Source organism: Notolabrus celidotus, chromosome 9 (assembly GCF_009762535.1).
Source record: "Notolabrus celidotus isolate fNotCel1 chromosome 9, fNotCel1.pri, whole genome shotgun sequence".
NCBI lineage: Eukaryota > Metazoa > Chordata > Actinopteri > Labriformes > Labridae > Notolabrus > Notolabrus celidotus.
Window position 1 is genome coordinate 30208054 of NC_048280.1, and position 20698 is coordinate 30228751.

Below are 20698 nucleotides of genomic sequence, written 5' to 3' on the forward strand. Positions count from 1 at the left end.
CTGTGGTTTTGCTCTGTCTGATGGCGCACGTCGTACCCCACTGGGACTGTTTCTGAAGTGTAGCACAGCTTGAAGCAGCTGGACCGGCTAGATCAAAAAATCATGAGAGAACTCTTCATGATCACGCAGGAGTGTTGGGTTCACGTGATAACAACCACGTATACAATGAACAGCACATCAACAGCATGGAATCAACCTTTCTGAGGTGCTCATGTGGGTATTTTTTCTGTGATTTCTGTGTTTCTTCCAGTGCACTGCACAATCAACAGGTTTCTTTTCTTTCAGTCTTATGTTGTTGTGCTGTGAACAGTTAAAAGACAATCATAACAGTCCTGTTATGATTGACACAGGTTGACACCGACATGTTTTTTTTATTGTGAAAATGACTGGATGCTCTTCGCCATACCCTTCCCGTTCAGGTCCATCTAGTCTGTTTAACTCAACCTGTGCTGGACGTGGTTTCCATCAAAAATAGACCCAGTGTTTATTTTTGTGTGGAGATCTGCTCCTGGCACCTGTATGAGAATCACCGCCGTGCTTACTCTGGAAACAGAAGCATTAAGTGGAGTGGGAACAGATCAGCACTGAGCAGAACATGGAGAAAGACAGAACTTCGTGGAAACTCTGCTGCTGAATCAAACAGTTAGATCCTAATTGTGGCTTATTCCAGGTACAAGTCGTAATCAAATCATTATTATTGGTTAGTTTATTTATCTGCTATCCACCAGTGGCAAAATAACAAGCTGTAATCGCAGTGTTGATGTAGTATCATCTTTCAAAAAAGTACCGCAAATTTGCAGCAAAAATGTCTTCAACATTCAGGGGAGCTTTGCCTCTGGTTACCTTGAACATTCACTCTCTGTGTGCTTTGTTTTGCTATCATCTAGAACAAACTGTGAAGAAGTATTTGGCTCTTGAGGAACTCATTGCTCCACTGTTTTGCCAGCTTGTATCAAACTTTGTCTGTATCCCTCTTGGTTCTGTGAGAAAAGTGAATTTAAGCAGCAGAAGTTTTGACTTTGTTTGTTGAAACCTACTCTACCAAATAAAAGAAGAGGTAATGAGATCTGTAAGAGTCTACTAAAGCATTGAAGTTGTGGGCAGTCGATACAAAACAATAAGTTAGATCATTCAGTTTAGCTTGGGGGAGCTGCAGAGTCAGATGAAGAAGACCTTGTAGGTTTTTTGCTTTAAGCAACACCTTTCACACTTTAAATGATTGTTTTAGCAACTTTCTTAGTTTTTTTGTAGTAGTAGTTTTAAAACTTTCCACATAAGTTGCAGATGTAAAATCAAGTGAAGCGACATATATTTGACACAGGCTGGTCTGGAACATTATTGGCACCAAACTAAAACTTAATGGCTGGTATTTATCCTGCAGCACTTCTTCAGCTTTAACATTGTTATCTTAAATGAAAAGTTAACTCTTGTGTTGACGCCCACAAAGAGTGAGTGGTGAGAAAGTCAGACCTCAGGAGTCAGAGAGGTGGAGTGAAAAGCCCTGCATGAAACGCTGCAGATTTTATCAGAGCGTCCAAACGCAGGTGGGATTTGTTTGGCTTATTTCTTTATGAGACAAATATTGGGACTTGGACTTTGAGTAAGGCCAGGGCCCCTGCCAGAGCTTTACTATCACATTCACCCTGTTATGTAAACAGATTTCTTGACAACACGCACACATGCATGCGTGCACATGAAGATTTTGCAGCTCTTGCACTCACAGAGCTTTTTCTTCTAATACACGTACACCTTAAACCCCCCAAAACAGACTTACACTAATTCAGCTGAATGAACTCTCTACCCCCATGGGGAGATTTTATTCCTTTTAACTTTCAAAGCAGATAAAACCTTGAGGACTATGTGCCTGTTATATAAAGCACTTTTGTGTGTTTTGTGGATTTATTGACAAATGTGAGCCACTGTGTTTCTCCCTCAGTTTAGCTCACACACACCAGGTGCTGCTCGGTATTTTGTGTCCTCCGTGGTTTCTGTGTGTTCTGGCACAGCGAGAATAATAATCACAGCTCCTCAGCTCGAACCAATATCTGCTGCCAAAAGCACCCGACGCAGGCTCTGTGCATCACACAGGAAATGAGTGGATGATAGTGGAAGGGTCCCACTCAAAATCACAATTGTTTTATCAGGCCACACCAACACATACAGAGGGGGGTTTTCTTGTGGCGCTGCAGAGACAATGGGACTTCAAACCGGCTCCTTCACACTGCAAGAAACTCGGTCGATGCATTCTGACCGACTACAGAGCCACAGGCTTTGATAGCATCTGTGCTGTGGGCCGCACACACAAAGTTCACAGCTGGCAGAGCGGGTATTTTCCTCTGGTAGTAGTACTGGTGTAGCAGTAATGAAACAAAAATAGCAGAAAGTTTACAATCCTTTTTAACAATGGGTGCAACCACTCTGCTTTTTATTTTGGTTATTTATTTTTATAATGATCTCAGTGTTTTAGAATCGTTGAATCCTTCGTTTGGATTACTTTTCACACTTACGAGATGAGGATCTGGGAGAAATACACATTTTTACTCACAATATAGCTCCCACTTTCTTGATAGGCATCATTTTCAAAAAGAGTTATTAAGGCACCTCTTCAGGATTACTTCTATTTTTACCGAAGTTGTAAAAATCCTGTATAAGCCTTAAATAATGGAGCATTTCACCAATTCAGCACCATACTTCTGAGATGTTCAACTGATCTGTCTGGGATTTGTGTGTTCAAGGCTACTAGCAGCTTAGGTAGCCTCTAACTGTGAGCATCAAGCAGAGATGAGGAGCAGGTACAGATGACAGAGTAGCTTACTTCTCCCCAACTCCACACTCTCAGACTTTTTAAAGATCTTTTTTTCTGAACATGTGTCAGTTGTCCAAACCAACAGAACCCTTTCCATACTGCTGTTTTACCCTCCCTGGCCTGCCAACTCACAGTGATCCAGTCTCACTACTACTTCTGATACAGACACAGCAGTGGACACCCTGGTCCTCCTATGTGACATTCATACTGAAGGCGAGACGTCACAGGGGCGGGTGATATCGTGCCTTGAGAACAGGCCATATAAAAAAGGCTAAAGACTTTTATAACATTACTTAAAGCCATTAATTGGAATTGCACAGCCCTGATTCAAACCTTGAAAGGTCACATGGAACTTTTCCGAAAAATCAGTTGAAAGTTTGGACCTGAACCCTTTAAGAACTCAGTTTTTAAAGAGGAAGATGAAAATCCTTCAAGCAGCATGATGTTTTTAAACCTTTTGTAAATGTTGGTAACAGGACATGCATCCCTGTATGGGACTTTTTATTCATGGTGAATTTCACACCCCCATTAAAAAAAAGGTTGTTTCCTTAGCATGCTGTTAATTGTCTCATCTGGAAGCACTTTAAAGGATCAAAATGACAGTATTGATATAGTAATTATGTCACTGATGGTCTTTTGTGCTGCGGTAGGTCATGAAGGGGCAGCTCTATTGATTTCACTCTGTTTCTTAACCGAGTAAAAACTAATCTTTGGCGGCTCTAATGCAAAATGTAAGTTTTCTCTCAACTCAATTTGTCAAAGCATTTTTCATGATTTCCCAACCCCGATTTATCCTTATCAATAACTTACCAGCCATTACTTATGTGTAATAAAAGTGATACCAAATCATAAACTTTAAGTATTGACTTAAGAATTATATCTCTGTTAAAATATTCATATTAATCTTTAAAGCCATATATTTCTCAACAGGAATACTACCACAGAGCAAACACAGTCTTTCACAAACAGGGCAAAGCATGGAGAAGACGAATGCTCCAACCTCAGCTGTATATCAGTCATTTCTATGGTACACTGAATAATCGATCCAGCAGTTGAATATGGATTGACGACTCTCATGAGGGATCTCAGGGGGAATCGACTCTGCTGTCCCTCTGCGCTGACAATGGCCACAGCAAATAGTGTCCCCCTCTAAATTTAGCCCATAAATCACAACCAGCAAGTAATGGGACGCACTTAAAGGGGTCAGAGTTTACAACTAAATCACTGTGGACGACAAAGACTCCGAAGTAGAGCTCTGCAGCTCAATCTTTTTTTGTTTTTATAAAGTGGTGCGAGTAGCGGTGGTGTTGAAGATGTGGGTGGGGCGGCGAGGAGGTTGGAAGCTGGCGTTCATCCCTCAAATCTGGCTTTGACTTTGGCCAGATGTCCACTAAGATGGAGTGTGCGTGTAGATATGTGTTTGCGTGTGTGTGTGTGTGGTGTGTGCATCCTCAGCCAGTTTTTGGGAGAGTGCTTGGCTCTAATAGGGACTGGCAGGCATTTTGTTGGGCTTTATTGCCACATGCCTCTTCCAATCCTGCTACTGATTAGAGCTGCCATTACTGGCACACACACACATCTGCGCACCCTTACAAGACAGACCCACACACTTTGGCACGTGCTCAAAGCTCGGGCCTCTTGCATGTGATTAGCATCCCATCGCGTTGTCTTGTGCGATCAAACGGAGCTCAAAGTTTTGCTCTTGTCGAAGCAGATTGGAGGAAGTGACGGGTACATCGTCACTCCACTTTTATGCTGCTCATCAGGGTGCTGTCAGCTGAGACAATGTCAAATCTGCTGCAGAGCAATTACAGGCCGGGCCTGTCACAATTGGGCCTGATGGAGAAGACTCATATCATGGCACCAAGCAGGCTAACACGTCAACACACATACACAGAGAGGACACACTTACACACATCTGTGCACAAGATATCCACCCACACTCATGCATGCATGCACACACACACACACACACACACACACACACACACACACACACACACACACACACACACTAACTCACACATTTACAATAAGCATGCAGGCGATTAGCACAAGAAGTGCAGGTTTAAACTGTTAGTCATTGCTGATTCACATGCTGCTGGCTAGATTCCACTCAGCTCCTGACTGTGCTGCCTGTCAAACACACAGGCAGCCAGCAGCTGGAAGTGTATGTGAGTGTAGATGTGTGAGTTAGTGTGTGTGTGTGTGTGTGTGTGTGTGTGTGTGTGTGTGTGTGTGTGTGTGTGTGTGTGTGTGTGTGTGTGTGTGTGTGTGTGTGTGTGTGTGTGTGTGTGCAGGTGTTCTTGAAACCTTGCTTTTTAACCAACCCCCCTCCACTCCACCCCTCTTCTTCCTTTTTGGCTTGTGTTTAGTATATGTGTGCATGGGTTTGTGCATTTTTATGTGTGTGCGTGTCAATGTGTGTATGTGTGTGTGTGTGTGTGTGTGTGTGTGTGTGTGTGTGTGTGTGTGTGTGTGTGTGTGTGTGTGTGTGTGTGGAGCCTTGCAGGGTTTTGGCTGCTGTGTTCTCTTGGATGAAGCAAATGGAAAGCTGAGGTCTGGATGACTTACTTATTTAGGAAAAATCCACCAAAGATGGCCCGGGTGCTGCTGTGCTGTCACACAGTCCCACGTAAAAGTGTGTTTTATGTGTATGCGTGTGTGAGTTAATCCAGTTCTATAGGTAAACCCAGCCACTGGTCTCTGTAGCAGCAGTGTTTTTCATTTTGGAAGATGCTCCTTTACAGTTCTTCTTCTGCTTTTAAAGCTTCAGTAGACGAGCTGCCACTTAAGTCCCAGGTGGAGACACTCACTGAAGGGTTAAACACTCCAGAAGAAGTTAACACACACACAAACACACACACACACTCCGTGCTTATAGGGTGTGTTACTCATAGCCGTAAGCTTCCTCATTAAGTCTAAATTCACTCTCCAGCACATTTAATTAAACTAACCTGATTTTGGACGACCTGCTGTTAAATAGGGTTTTCACATTTTTTACATAAGCAGCTTTTTATTTCGTCGCAAGTATCAGAAGAGGATTTATGCTTTCTTTGGATGTTCCCTTTCTTTAGAAAAGCAAGTCAATAGCAGGATTCACGCTGTCACTGGCTAGTAAGAACCATAAAGGATTAAATACTCTTTTATAGGTTGAGTAAACATGTCTACTTATTTGGATAATTGAGCTGTTTAAATGCTATGAGGTACTTTAAAAGGCATGGCAATCCACGCTTTAACAGGACACTGTTTCTTTTGTAACATTTAAGGGCCGTTCACTTGCATATGCCTTAAATTCTAAACAAGCGATTTCCAATTTCCTGTTAGTGAGAGTTTTGTGGATGTCCACAATGTGTGTTGGATCAATAAAGTGAACATGATGAACATCAGAGCTTCCCCAGTCGATAAAGTGCAAAGCAGTGTGTGCCGAGTGTGTCTGAGTTTCCAGTGTCTGCTTTATTGACAGCGCCAGATGAACTATGATGGTGTCAGAGGTTCTGCTGTTGCCATTGTGTGCTCCCTGTGTGTAACACTAGCTGGCCCATACGTTACTGACTGTGTCCGCTTGGCCCTTGGCGCTCTCATTGTGATTAGTGGGCCATTGATGTTGACATGAATCTTAGGTTCAACACACATACACACACACAGACACACACTGGCGGGGACTTGGCAGTAAGTTATGTGATCTGCAGTGTGAACCCTGGGATCTGATAGAACTCTGCCTCAAGGGTTCAGGTGTGTGTGTGTATTTGTGTAGATGTGTGTTCATTTGAAGAAAGTTTGAACGTCATTCATATTAAGAATAAAAAAATCATGCACATGCTCTCATCAGGCTCAGCTTTTATGAACTATGATGCACAAAATAATTTCATTGACAGGCTAGCTGTCCTCACATTGGGACATTGTATAATCTACTTTGATACTTTTACGTAACCTTCTTTTGTTTAATTCGCTTAGGAGAAATGATTTTGCACCCGTCATGAGCCACTGGATCAAATGTGTGTTTTGAATTCACTCAGTAAAGTTATTGCTCTACCAGCTAACAAGATTACTTATTGCTTTGTCCCTGTGTCAGTATGTACTTCTTAAATGAAACGAGGTTCAATCATGTGAACACAGTGTCATGGGAAATAAGTTGCTGGGGTGAAATAAAAAGCTCTGAAAGCCGCAGAGAATCAATCACAAGGCAGAGGCTAGCTTTTGTTCTACTGGCTTTGGAGACTAATGGTTATTCTTATTCAGCTTTTCTATTTCGAGGCATGTTTGTGGAGTCTACTTTGATATTTTGAGACAACTTGGCCTCTTATTAAAATAATACTATAAATAATAATAATGCTTTGCTACTAAAGCTTCAAAGGCTGCTACACAGTAACACATTTGTTTGCATTAAAATAACTCCTTTCAAATTCTCCTTTGCTCTTGTGACCAGTGCAACCCATTTCCTTGCTACCTAGCGTACGTGGTTTGTTTTCCATCTCAGTCACCTACAGCCCTTAAGTCTTTACACCAAGCAGCAACCTCTGGTGTTAAAAAATGAAGCAATGCAGAAGTGCCAAAAACTGCCTCCAATGTCCACTTGAGGCTGGCTGTAAAAGCCAAGGAAACCGTAGTGCCTGTATTGAAATGCATATTTTAACAGCAGATTAATATATGTATAAAGCCTCGCACAAAGCAGTAAGTGTTATGGTTTCTGAACATCATTTCATTATTTGTGATTACCGTACGGGGATTGATTTTTGTAATACGCATCTGTTTTCAATATGGCGGCTTCCATCTTTGGGCTTCATCGCAAGATTTTGACATTTTGGACATCACAGTTCAGGGTTTTTGGAGCAGGAATTGACTATAAGTGGGCATGTGAGTGAAGCTATGAAGTTGACTTTAAATATTTATCTCTTTTTCTAGTCCTCTGACCACTCAAAGTGCTTTTACATATCATGTCAAATTCACCCATGTACACCACATTAATACAATGATGGCAGAGGCTGCTATGTAAGCGCCCATCAGTATTAATTAATCCCATTCACACACTGGTGGGTGTGCCAGTGGGGCAGTTTGGGGTTTAGTGTGTTGCCCAAGGACACTTCGACAGTGGGACCTGGGATCGAACCCTGACTCTACCACTGCACCACAGGCGCCTCTTAAAGACACACATCATCACGCCACCATCCAGTTTGGAGAGGCCATGACACAAGTTTTAGTCACCAGCTTTCCCCGGCCTAAAATGTTAAGTTGAAACATTAAGAATAAAGTAGTATTTTTTTTCTCTTAGACTTCTTCACATCAGAGGGTTTTCCACATCCCTGAACATTTAAAGTAAAACAGGTTTCAAACACATTCCTTATTTTGCTTCACTTATAGAACAAAGGCTTCATCACCCTTTATTGTTATACAGTCGACGTATAGATGGCTGATTTGTTCACTGTGCTACAGTCTGATGTAATCATGCTTCAATTGTTTCTCAGAGTTGGTGTGTTTTTTGTAAGCATGCAGTTCTATTCAGTTATAGTTTACGTGTGTGTGCGTGTGTGTGTGTGTGTGTGTGTGTGGACCTGTGTCTCTATCTGTGGCATAGTTATTGTTGTGCGTTTTTTTCACTGAAAAAGACATTACAATGATTAAAGCAGCCTTGCTAATCTCTCACAGACACACATGTGCAAACACACAAACACACATAAGGTTCCTCCCCCATCCTTCATTACCCCTCTCTTCTTCTCTTTCTCTCCTTTAGCCCAATGTGACCTTCATCTGAGCCGAGAGTCTCTATTCAACATTCACGAGGAAGACCGAGGCAAAACAAGTGAACAGGAGATTAAGGAGAAATCACACAGACGCGCGAGGGGAGGAGAAGAAAAGCAAGTAAGAGTAAAAAGAGAACAAAGGGTGGAGAAGAAAAACACAACACAGTATTTCTGCCTGCTCTGAAACCTTCCTCAGCTAACTGCACGACTTGTTGTAAATGAGATGGAAACAGGAAAGATAGGAGGAGGAATGAAGGGGGGGGTTATGTAAAATGAGTGAAGACTCAAATAAATGAAAGTTGATATAAGGAAGAGAAAGAAAGAGCAGGCTGGGAGGGGTGGCAGTTGTCACAAACAGGATGTGTAAATTACAGGTATTTTCAGGTAGTCTCAGAATGAAATGATGCTGCAGTGAGACAAAGAGAACGAGCAGGGAGATGTAAGAGCCAGAAGATAAGAAAGAAGCAAACAAAAGGAGAAAGAGACAGGAAAAAAAGCTGAGTTTGGGTAGGATATTGGATTTCAGAGCATCTTGTTAGGAGAGCTGCTGAAGGTTATGGGTGTGAGATTATGTGAATGAGGGTGCTCACACCTCATCCTTATCTTGTGTGTGAGTCAAAGTCATGGACGGCCATGTGTCTCCTGAAGCCTTCGAGTGAAAAGGGGAAGAAGGCTTTGTTAGAAGAAAAGTGACCTCGCTGATGATACAGACCTTAATATTCAGGTTTTTAATACCTGACAATGGATGTGATGTCTGTTAGATGCACTGCAATGTTTTTAAGTTTTCATCTACATTCATTAAAATACTAGACATTGAAATTGTCAGCACTTTTAATTTAAATGACTTATAAGCTCTCTCTTAACAGGGTGCAACCACCCAGACAACAAGATACTAACAAAAAGACTTGATAGATTTTTTTTTTTAATTGATTACATTTTTGAAAAACACCAAATGAGTTTGAGCACTTTGGAAAGACATTTAGACCTGAACTGTAATTAAGCTTAATGGTGACATATTTGGAAACCACTATGGTGTCTTTAAAGGGACAGTTCTTTTTGGTTTAACTGTGATTGTATGAGGTGCATGTTAGTAGTAAGTGTGTTACCCACAGAGATCTGTCAGCCACTTTGTTGACAAACCGTTTAGAGATCTGGAACAGAAGCTAGGCCATCAACTGCTGCAGATGGGTTCAACTCTACCACGTAATTTAACTTATTTTGAGAAACTCCAATCAAAACGCTCATTTAAAATATTTTAAAATATTTGTTAAACAGAGCACACCTTTAGACTGATATTAGTGTGTGGGTCAGACTGTCTTAGACTAATTTAGATTACGTGGAACAACTTTTACTGCATAATGACACAACCCGTGATCCACACAATACGATGACCTTATCAAAATAAACTGTGTTAGCTGTTGAAGAGGAAGCCAGGAAGACTGATTTACAGCATTTACTGCTTAAAACTTTGTCAAACTCAGATACAAAAATATCAAAATTCACAATAAGTTAGTGTACTGGGAAAAAGTCACGTTGACTCATACATCATACACCTGATTAGCTGATCAGTGTGCTGCAGGTAGGGGATTACTTACGTGTCAAGACCATAATGATGCAAAAAAAAAAGAATGGTATTTCTGACCTTAAAGTGCTGAAGAATGTGTAAACAGAGCATACACTTACACCGACATAAGCCCTGGTGTTGGAGTTTCTTAAAATGAGCTAAACTATGTGGTAGAGCTGTCCCTGTCTGTAGTGGTTGATAGCATAGCATGAGTTCTTGGGTTTCACAATGAAGGGTCTGAGCTGACCGGGTTCCCCTGAGGGTAATACTCTTGTACAACCTCTCTTTTAAAATGAAGAACTATCCCTTTAAGTTTGACACAAAGAAGAGGAGGCTAAAGTTAGCTCTGATGAGCATTTTCGACGGCTCGTAATCGTGGATTATTTATTATTTTAATCAATGAAAACATGCAATAGCTAAACATGATTAAAATTAAAAAGGCACTGAAGGACATTGATCTTACGCTGTAAGTACAACATTACTTTACGTTTGGTATCTGTGTCAAAGAAACTAACTAAACAATTGAATTAGCTTCTATTGGCTTTCATTGAAAGTTATTTTTTTTTATTCTGTGTCACAGTAAGAAAAACTTTCATAAACTCGAGTTAGAGCCCCAACTCTCATTGTTGCAGAGTTACAGGATATAATTTGCTGCTGAAAGTCTGTCATTTGAAGTCAATTACTCGTTCGACTAGTAGTTTCGGGAAAATGAAGTACAATTCCTTTATGATTAAAGTAATTGAAAACTTCCACCTACAAATTACAGAGCACCAAAGGTAGAAGAGAAGGTCTCACATGAACCGGAAGGACAGCGACAACCTGCCACATGCACATTCACACACAAAACCACAGAGGTGTGAAAAAACTGCCTCAGGCAGCATTGCTTTATTCCTCAATCCATATTTTTTGCAGGTGTGTGTGTTTGTGCGTGTTCTCTTTCACGCACTGTCACAATGCAGTTATCCTTCCTTCTCTCTAATAATTCTGGATCTCTCTCTCTCTTTTCTCTATCTGTGTCTCTCACAGTGTGTGTTTATCTCAGGGAGGATATTGGTTGCCGATCATAAATAGCTTTTCTGTGACAGGGTGCCATCACAGACATCCAGATCCTGGGGAGGAAAAAATGGGGGGAAGGAGGGCAGAAAAGGGGTATTTAAGGGGGAGATGACTGTGTGAGGAGAGAGATGGAGAGAGCGATAGGAGGAGGAGGGGGTAGTGGAGGAGAGTGCAAGAGAGATGGCGGCAGAGGTTATGTACATCAAGGCACTGTGACAGGTGTCTGGCATGCACAAATAAATGTACTGCACTTATGCTCACACCCTGATACACAGCCAACCACAATGTAGGAGCTGCTGTATTTATTGAGCACTAACACAACCCGGCATGAAGAGGTTGGTGTAATACAACACAAGCTGCTGCTGTAAATTCTCAAACAGCAGGGAAACATTTGCATACATTAGCTGCACTGTGTGGCTAGTCTGTGTTGACACTGGCTTATCATAAAGACAGTTTCTTTACTTATCTGTTTTAATAAACTGATTCTATCATCTATCTGCACCTCAAACACTTCTCCTCTGCCATATTCCTGTTTGTATAAATGTTGGTACTGCAGAGAGAAAAAGGTTGGTAACACCCCCCCCACACACACACACATTTTTCAAAACGAATAAATCCGAACATTTGAATTTATCAATTCTGCAGTGGCGCCTTGTGAGTCCTTCAACGCAACTTAATCATAAGTCGAGTCACGTCATTGAAATCTAACCACTGGTGCGCAAACATACATCGATTGCCTGGTTACGTTTTTAATTAACAGTCTACATTGCAAAAAAAATAACTGCAAGGGTGGGACACAACAACCATGATCACGCACATCAGCTCTGAGCATCAAATTAGCATTATCATTAGCTGCTGCTGCTCCTCCTCCTTTCAAAGCAGACATAGTTAGCACACCAAAACTTTGTAACAAGTCATGTTGGTTAAAAATTGGAATCAAATATTGAAATATGTGTTGAAATTGGCAGGATAAAAGCTAGCTAGCTAACCAAACAAGGTAGCATTGGCTGATATTATAATGCGTAAAGTGACCATAATGCAACTCTTTAGCGAAACGTCATTATTTCTACTATTCTGTCATATCTGGTATCAGCCATGCTTATTAAAGCATAGACCATTTTAATTCAAGCAACAAAAGCTAACAGGTAATGTTAGAGACACATTAGCCTTTCATCTCATCTTTCTACCAGATACTAGAAAAGTATTAACAGTGGACAAAAGTGGATAAGAACTATGAAGTCTTGATAATACTGTAGTATCAGTACCAATGGAAAATGAAGAATCCCCATGCCTAAATGAGACACATCCTGCAGCCATGATTCACTATTCAGAACAAATCCAAAACCAAAGCCTCGAGGTCAGACATAAAAAGCTTCAAAAGGCATCCTCCATCTGTTTCTCAAGATATCATTTTTGTACGAATTTTGTTTTTCATTCTTGAGTTACTTCCAGTCATTTTCAACACTTAAAACTGTTTTCAAATTAAAATGATTTCAGTGGCATACAGAGAACCATCCGGTGCTGTTAATCCATCAGGTAGAGCTGAGTTTCACAAACAGTGTCTTAAGTAGACCTGCATGATATGAGATAAATGTGATGTGTTGTTTTTAAGTCTATCAGCTTTTTTATGTGTTGGAAACTTTCTTTAGAGTCAAGATAAATAACGGTTTAACCAGCACTAATTATTCTGAGTGTGAGCTTTATCTGGCTGTATCAAAATGGTCTGAAAGCGTGACCCTTTCATGCCTGCATCCTCCGGTGCATATGTAGAAAATGTGCGCATGCTGAATGACAAAGCATTGCTTGCTCACAAAATAATATTTCTGTTTCTACAGCAATAAATAAAATAAATCCGGACCACTGTGATGTGTATTTGTGAATGTACATCGTGATAACAATGGAATAGCAATTTATGAGTTGCCCTAACCTCAACTTCCTAAAACAGGAACGCTAAAAGGATCTGAAATATTTTAGCAAATAGAAACGATTGTTCTTTCTGCATTAGAAAACCAGAGTATACTGATAAGGATGGGTTTATCTTGGACTTATATCTGGGATGATGTGTATTATTTTGAAAGGATTTTAGGGTTGATAATCACATCAGCATCATTTGAGTAATGGCCTTTCTTCAAGAGCTGCATTACTTTTGTTGAAGTAAGCAGGCAAGAGGTCTCTATTGCCAGTCGTAAATACAATAACAGGCACATAAATATATATCTACACACACAGGCGAGGGATAATACTGGCCCAAGTTTCCTGGCACACTCTCACACACTCTCCCCCACACCCACAGAGGTTCCCCTCCATCACTTTTGATGAGGTGAACGAGTGTGAATCTGCTGCATCTCACATTCCTCCGTCCTCTCCCTGCACGCAGCAGCAGTCCTTGTCTATCTATCGATCCAGGCTTATCTTCCCGTAAACCTGGACCTCTTTTCTCTCCTGCTCACCTCCCCACCTCTCCTCACTCCTCATTGCTATCGATCAGCCTGTGCGTTCAACAAAATAGAGAGCGGGCAGTGTTTAATGCATAGCCGAGCTGGAGGAGCGCTGCTCACAGTTAGCATATCGTCTTTCCATCCTAATGGGCCCAATCAGACTCTAATAGACCCTGTGTTAGAGCTCCGAGGCCCACCACTCTCTTCTCACTCCTCTCACTTTTCACTTCTCCTGTCTTCTCCTCAGCTCATACCTGTCTGCACTGTATGTCTGCCAGGTGCATTTTTAGCTGATGACCGTTGATTTTTCTAACTGATCCTATAGCTGTCGTCTGCAGATTTTTTCTTATTTCTTCATCCTGGGGAGGATTTGCTCCTGCTGAGTGTGCACACACTTGTACATACTTCAGAAACGTCCTGCTTTGCATTTTTTTTTACAGTAATGCATGTTCATTCCTGAGAGCTGCCCAGTGCAACCACACTCTGCTAATTTTGGCCAGCAGGAACTGCCTGGGACCAGAAGCTCCGGTCTTTCATTGTCTCCAGACTTCTCTCAGTCACTGAGCACATTGACTGTAGCTAGGTCAAGTGCCTTGCTCAAGGGTACTTTTTACTGTTAGTGGGGGTTTAATCAGAGCAAAGTGTTTTTCACATTTCCCCTCACAGCTTTTGCTTTCCCTCCGGGGATTTGAATAGCTTATGAATAAAAAGTAAGAAAAAGCAAAGGAAAGCAAAGAAGAAGTAAAAGTATGTAATCGCCACAAGGTGCAGGAGTCCACGTCCCCCTGATGTTTACAAAATGGAAACTTGTTCTGCTGCGCCAGTATTTGATGACCAGTAGTCCAAGGGGGCTAATGTTGGCTAAGTGTAAGGTAGATGTTGATGAATATCTCACATTGTGATGTCTGTTGACTGATCTCTTTATGCTGCCACTGTTACAGTAAGCCGGGTAGTTCAAGGGATGCTATTTAAACCCCTGTAACACTTTCCATCAGACACGTGATAATGGGACCAAGTTGTCCAACCACTGTGCAGGTATAACAGAGGCATTACAGAGGCAAACCAGGATCATTGTGAGCCAGCGGAGCATGCAGAGTATAATCCACTGGGACATTAATGCCATTGCAGGATCAATATAAAATCATTAAGGCGTGATGACGGCGGAGCAGCATCACAGCCCTGTTGCCTTACAGGACTGCATTATGTAAAGGGATATAAAACAGGTTGTAGTAAGCCATTATTTAGAGCAGAGATCTAAACCTGTTGTTTATGCTGACAAAGGGTTTGCATTAAGATTATTAACAAAAAAGAAAAAACAAAAGAAGGATATCTACTACTTAAAAAATATAATTTTGAACTTTGGTACAATTTCACATTTTTAGGTTTATCTTAGCTCATTTTTAATTAGTGAGCGCACCAAAAGTGAACTTATTTCAAATGGCTGCTGTCATCACGTCTTTGTACTGACACACAGAACTCTGCTTTGGCCTAATATTGGTTTACGAGTGTGTAATTTCCCCTTTCTACTAGGGCTTTGCAGACACGTATGAGGCACGACTTGTAAACATACAGCAGGAGCAGCTCCACACACACACAGCGCTGTTCCGCCCTGCTGGCTTAGCTGTTACACATTGCAGAGTCTTCCCTCTGTTATGCCTCTGTTACCTTTGACATCAGATCAGTTGCAGAACGACTACACCCCACCATTATGTCTCTGTGCGTTACACATGAGGCATAACTGGGGCACAACGTCCCGCCTTGAAGTGGAAGTATGTAAAAGTCTTATATCAACACACTTCGTCTTCAGTTGCAGTAGGTTTGTGCATGTTGGCTGTCACAGGCGTACAGATATCCTGATCCAAACCTGGTAAAAATAGATTCCAGCGCACAAGGAAAACATGTTTTCGTTCACAGGCTATCCTTAGGTTTGTTTAAAAACCAGTCTGAATGACTAATTGGTGTTTCTTGCCTCATCAGACTTATTTGTTGTGACTTCTTAGTGTTTTCCTCCACAATAATACACGTCTCCGTTTGTGGATGTGGCACGTCTCTATGAGACTAAACTTGACACAGACTGTCCCTGAGCTCACAGACACACCACATCTGACCAACATGAAAACAGTCTAAACTCAGACTCCGTGATCATACTGGAGAAAAGAGAAAATGGGCCTTGGGCAGGTATTGGTGTAACAGCTGTGCATAGTGTTGATGCATGCAGAATGAGTATGGACCATCTATGGTTAATTGTGGTCATAAATGTTCTGATGATAAATGGAAAATCCTACTATAAAACAGCTTTAAAGCTCTGCAGGGCTCCTTTGAAAGGTGTTAAAGTAAAACTGTCCATGAATAAGGAACTACCCTGAACTCTATCCTTCAACATTTTCTCTACGGTCAGTGTTGTTTTTCTTTCTCAGTCCTACCTTTTCATCTAGTGTCATTCTATTCATCTCTCTATCAGCATAACTCTCCCTCCCTCCCCATCAAGGTGTGTAGGCTGTTTCTATAGGAGTCCAGCTAGGTGTAACCTTTCTGCCCTGTGGCACCGCACTGGGATGGAGGGCTATGGGCTCAGCATGAACTCGTGAACTCCTGCGAAAGAAAGGCACAAAGAACAGCGCTTTGGAGAGGAGAGAGGACATAGCAAGTGGGAGGGTGCAAGCCGTGCTGGACAATTAGCCCCCCTAGGTGCATAGTAGGCGGCCTCCCCAAGCCAGAGTACACTGTGAGTGCTCAAAAGACTGGCAGCCAGCGAGAGAAGCTAAAGCAAGAGGGAGAGAGAGTGTGTGTGGGTGTGTGTGTGTCATAGTGTTTTGCATTCACACGCCCAGCGGTTGTTGTTCTGAAATGAGACAGTACGTTGGCTGCCCGCAGGCGTCAATTCGACCATTTCTATTATTCAGAGCTGATTACAGCGCTAAATCGTACAACAGTGAATACTTTTTAATGAGCTTTGAAATAAAACACAGAAAGTTTGTCTGCTTTTTGTTTGTCTGGAAGCGGCTGGCGGGGGGAAAGAGCATATTTTCTGGAGTGATTTGATTAGAGTGCGGGTGTGTGGGGAGCAGGTTCTGAGTTGTGTGTGTGTGTGTGTGTGTGTGTGTGTGTATCTGCAGGTGTGCAAATGACGTGATACAACTTTTATGCTCCAGGTATGCATATGAATGTACATGCATACATTTATAGAAGTGTTGGAACTGTGCATATTTATTTCAGTATGCACCACAAACAGTGTATAAGCCAGGCCATCGCTTCAAGCGAGGCTGATCGACCTGTGACTGCATGGTGATTAGGGCTAGCACACCCACACTCATGCATGTTCATTGATGACAGGTCAGAGCGCTATCCCAGCATCCCCCTCCGGCCTGCACACGGGGCAGGGAGGTCGAGGGAGGGCAGAGTGCACGTGGGCTTTTTACCATTTCTCACTGCACTCATGTGTGATCCTCAGAAATAACATGCACTGAGCTGACAGCACAAGGTCGACCAGGGAAGAAAGGAGAGGGGGCCCTACATGGAGAACCTAAGAGAGGGGAGAACACAGTTTGTATTTGCTCACACACAAGTGCTCTGTTATATGTTGCTGTTATTTCAAATCATAAGTCAATGTAAACAAAAACTCTGCTCCTGCTTGGAATCTTATACTCACTTAAATATAGATTTGTTGCAGTTTCGATATTTCAGATTCAGCTAAAACTACCTGCATCTCTGTGGATGTTCTGAAAAACAGAAGCAGAATATGATGTAGAAGTCCATATTAAGGATTAATCCTGCTCATATATCATGTTATCAGTTATTTTGAGCTTATTTAACTTTATGTTTTGGGGTATTTTGTTCTAACAAAACTAATGACTTGCATTTTCAACTTGTCAAATTCTTATTCCGTTGATAAAGAAACAAGAAAAACAAAACTAATCTCTTGTTCTGCTAATTTGAAAGGAAATTTTAGGTTATTTGATTTGAGTCAATTTAAATTGTCTTCTATAAAATTGACTGTGAAGCTTCGTCCTATTTTTGAGGCAACTGGCATGCTGCCTCCTTTTTTGGTCTCAGAAAATTAAATCCCCATTACATTTATAAAGATGCTAAACTACATAATTAAAAGGTTTTCAGTCATATCAAACTAAATGTATAGAAGTTATTTTGTTTTCATCTGATGACGTTTATATGCCCCTGGGAACAGAAGTCATCTTTTTGGCAATTAGCCAGCGGTTAGTGCTAACCGACTTCTAGCCAAGACTTCTTTTTTCCGTGTGGCATTTACATCTGCTCTGTAAATGCCATCATTTTTTGGTCCATTACATCCCCTGGAGTAGTGCCGTTCATCTGTTCCAAGTAGGTCTCAGTTCAACTGTAGACATTTTCACAGAGGCTTGACTCTTCAGTCTTACTTCAGCATCATGAAAAATGGTTATCTTGTGATGTACTTACAATTTATGGGTCTTAACGTCATGAAATAGATGTGTATAAAAGTTCAAAAGCTATCTTTGTGTCCCGGAGAGGAGAAGAAGAAAACAACTTGTGATACATTCCAGGAAGTCTGGAAATGTTGCCACTGATTAGCTTTTGTAGCACAGCGCCGAGCACATTTGTTGCTGAAGTTGTAATTTTTTTATCTGGATTGGCTTCTTAGCTGCACTTGGATGAAGTTTTTTACTTGTAGAGATAAAAAAAATCATCATCAGATTACTGCCAATGGGAGTTGTAGTGTCATTGCCAGTGTGTGTATTCTGCCTGTTTTTGCTCTCCACATGGACTGATTCTCCTGCAAACACCTGCTGATATACGTGGTTCGTCATTACAGATTAGACTGCAATCGCCAAAACTACAAAGACCAGTACTTCCCCTTATTGAATCGAGATTAGTTTATGTAGAGGCTGAAAAAAGAGATAGAGCTATAAAAAAAAAAGTTGCAAAGGTAGCAAATTGTCAAATGAGCCGATTTTGCTAATTAGCACATTTTGCCCGAAGCTGCTACATAGGAATGAGGTGAAAAGCTTAAATTAAAATAATTGATATTTTTGGCATGTAATTAGTCAATGAAGACCAATGATTAGAACAATATATTAACAGTCAAAAATCTTCACTCAATCTGGCAAATTTCTTCAGGGTTGGTTTTCAGCCCCTTGAGGCTTCAAGGGTCTCCACCTGAATGATATTAATATTCCTTCTCCTTTAAGCTCTGCTTTGGCTCCCACTTCCCTGAGATCTGGCTTTTTAGCCACTAAACCCTCCATGTTTACCAACTACATGCTTACCAGGAGACTGTGCTATGATGCTGGATTTTTGGTTATTGGGGTAACTTCAGGGTTAACCCTGCATTTGCAGTACAAAGAAGATGGTTCTCTTCTCAGACAGAAGTGACCAGAAACTATTCTTAACACATAATCTTCATTAGAACAGGTTATGTTCAGGATAAATGATCATCTGAAAAACACCAACCACTGATTGACTCGATTCACTTGATCGTGTAGCCGTCTGAGCCGACCAAGAGGGAAGGAGGGAGAAAGACCGGAATGATTTTACACATGAAAATTATGTTAATATGAAAGTTTAAATTGTGCTTCACAGAAAACATCCTCGGGCATCGACTGAAAAAGCAGCAGAGCCTTGTTGTTGTTGTACTCTTAAGAATTAAAATTACATGTTTATATGGCTTTGAATTATATTTGTATATATCATTAACTCCATACGGTTCAGTTTGACACGACTGAGGTAGTGAAGCTGGATAACCGCCTCTGGTTTGTCTGATATTTGCTCCTGGTGTTCAGTTGGTTTTTATGTGGAAACTGTTGTCTGCTGTGGTCGGCACTGAGTTTAATGAGAAAACTAAATCAATGAGCTGAAAGACACAAAAATGTTGAAGGCAACTGCGGAGATAATTCAAATGATATTCTCTGTAAATTCAGCACCGTGAGTGTTCCCTTTCAATCTGAAATATGTCAGCAGTTTTTATATCAGGACAGAAGCTTTACCAGATTCATCAGGGGAATATCCCCAAAACAACTTTCATGTCAAAAACACTGCCCCTGATTTCTGCCTCCAAAAATACTCAGATCAGTTAAATTGGAGATCAGCCACTGTTGTAGCTTTGTACCGAGCGTTCAGTTGTTCTCAGAAACATACCAAAGTGAGATCAGCTTCCATCAGGCGTATGCTCAAAACCAGAAGCACAGATGGTCTCATTCTGTGATTAGCTGGACATCAGTCTCTCTGGTTTCATCTCGCCTGCATCTCCTCTTCTATCACTACTCCTGGTCTGAGCAGGTGTTTGGCCCGCAGTCAGAGTCCAAATCAGATCCATTTCATCTGTAATCAGCTGGAGCCTCTGGCACTGATGGAGGGGATCAGAGCGCCGATCAAAGAATTATAAGCCGACCACGCCTGACCAGCAGACCATGACACAGACAAGGTGGCGAGGGGGGGGCTGGATGGGTGAATGTGGGTGGACGAGAAAGAGTTACAAGGGATGAAAGGAGAGAAGATGGAGATTTGAGGGCCTGGCAAGTCTCCCATGGGAGGGACATGAAAGAGCAGGGTGCTGGGGGGAGGCAGCAGGGAGGCTAAGATGTTACCCTGCGAGCTCTCGTGGGAGGTTTTTTTTTCTTTCTGCCTTTCCATCGAGTGGAAATAGGTTGTTTAAAGTTAAATGTGGTGCTTGGTTCTGCTTTAATTTTAGATAATTAAGAAGGAAAGTGAATTCCAATCACAATGTGAAGGAAAGTCAATGACATTAACTTGATGTCTTGCCGCTGGTTAGGAAATTATTAATCGTGTGCAAATATGGGAAATCATGTACTCAAGAGTGTGAAAATTGATGGGTGGCTCTCGTACTGATGGGAGCAGTTTGGAAAATGTTCACACGCTTTTGGATGTTTTGGACGGACACTACAGCGAGCATGATCGCACATTCATCTTTTGCATTCATCTTCTACTTTCATACACACATTCAAACACTTCATGCTGCCCATCAAACTGTTCTTTGATTACCGGTCTTTCATCTGTGCCAGCTCCAGCACCTCCATGCGCACACAACCAAACACACAGCTCTTTAATGTGAGCTGGTCAGCGTGATGCTTTTACACCTATATTT

At 41.5% G+C, this 20698-nt stretch overlaps 1 protein-coding gene across 1 annotated transcript in view; it reads left to right on the forward strand.

Annotated features, from left to right (window-relative positions):
* The window catches only part of sema4c (sema domain, immunoglobulin domain (Ig), transmembrane domain (TM) and short cytoplasmic domain, (semaphorin) 4C), a 114811-nt gene that overhangs the window by 30937 nt on the left and 63176 nt on the right, over positions 1–20698 (forward strand). Inside the window, exon 2 of the mRNA XM_034693048.1 lies at positions 8538–8665. The gene's annotated coding sequence lies outside the window, so the exon portion shown is untranslated. The remainder of the gene's footprint in view (positions 1–8537; positions 8666–20698) is intronic.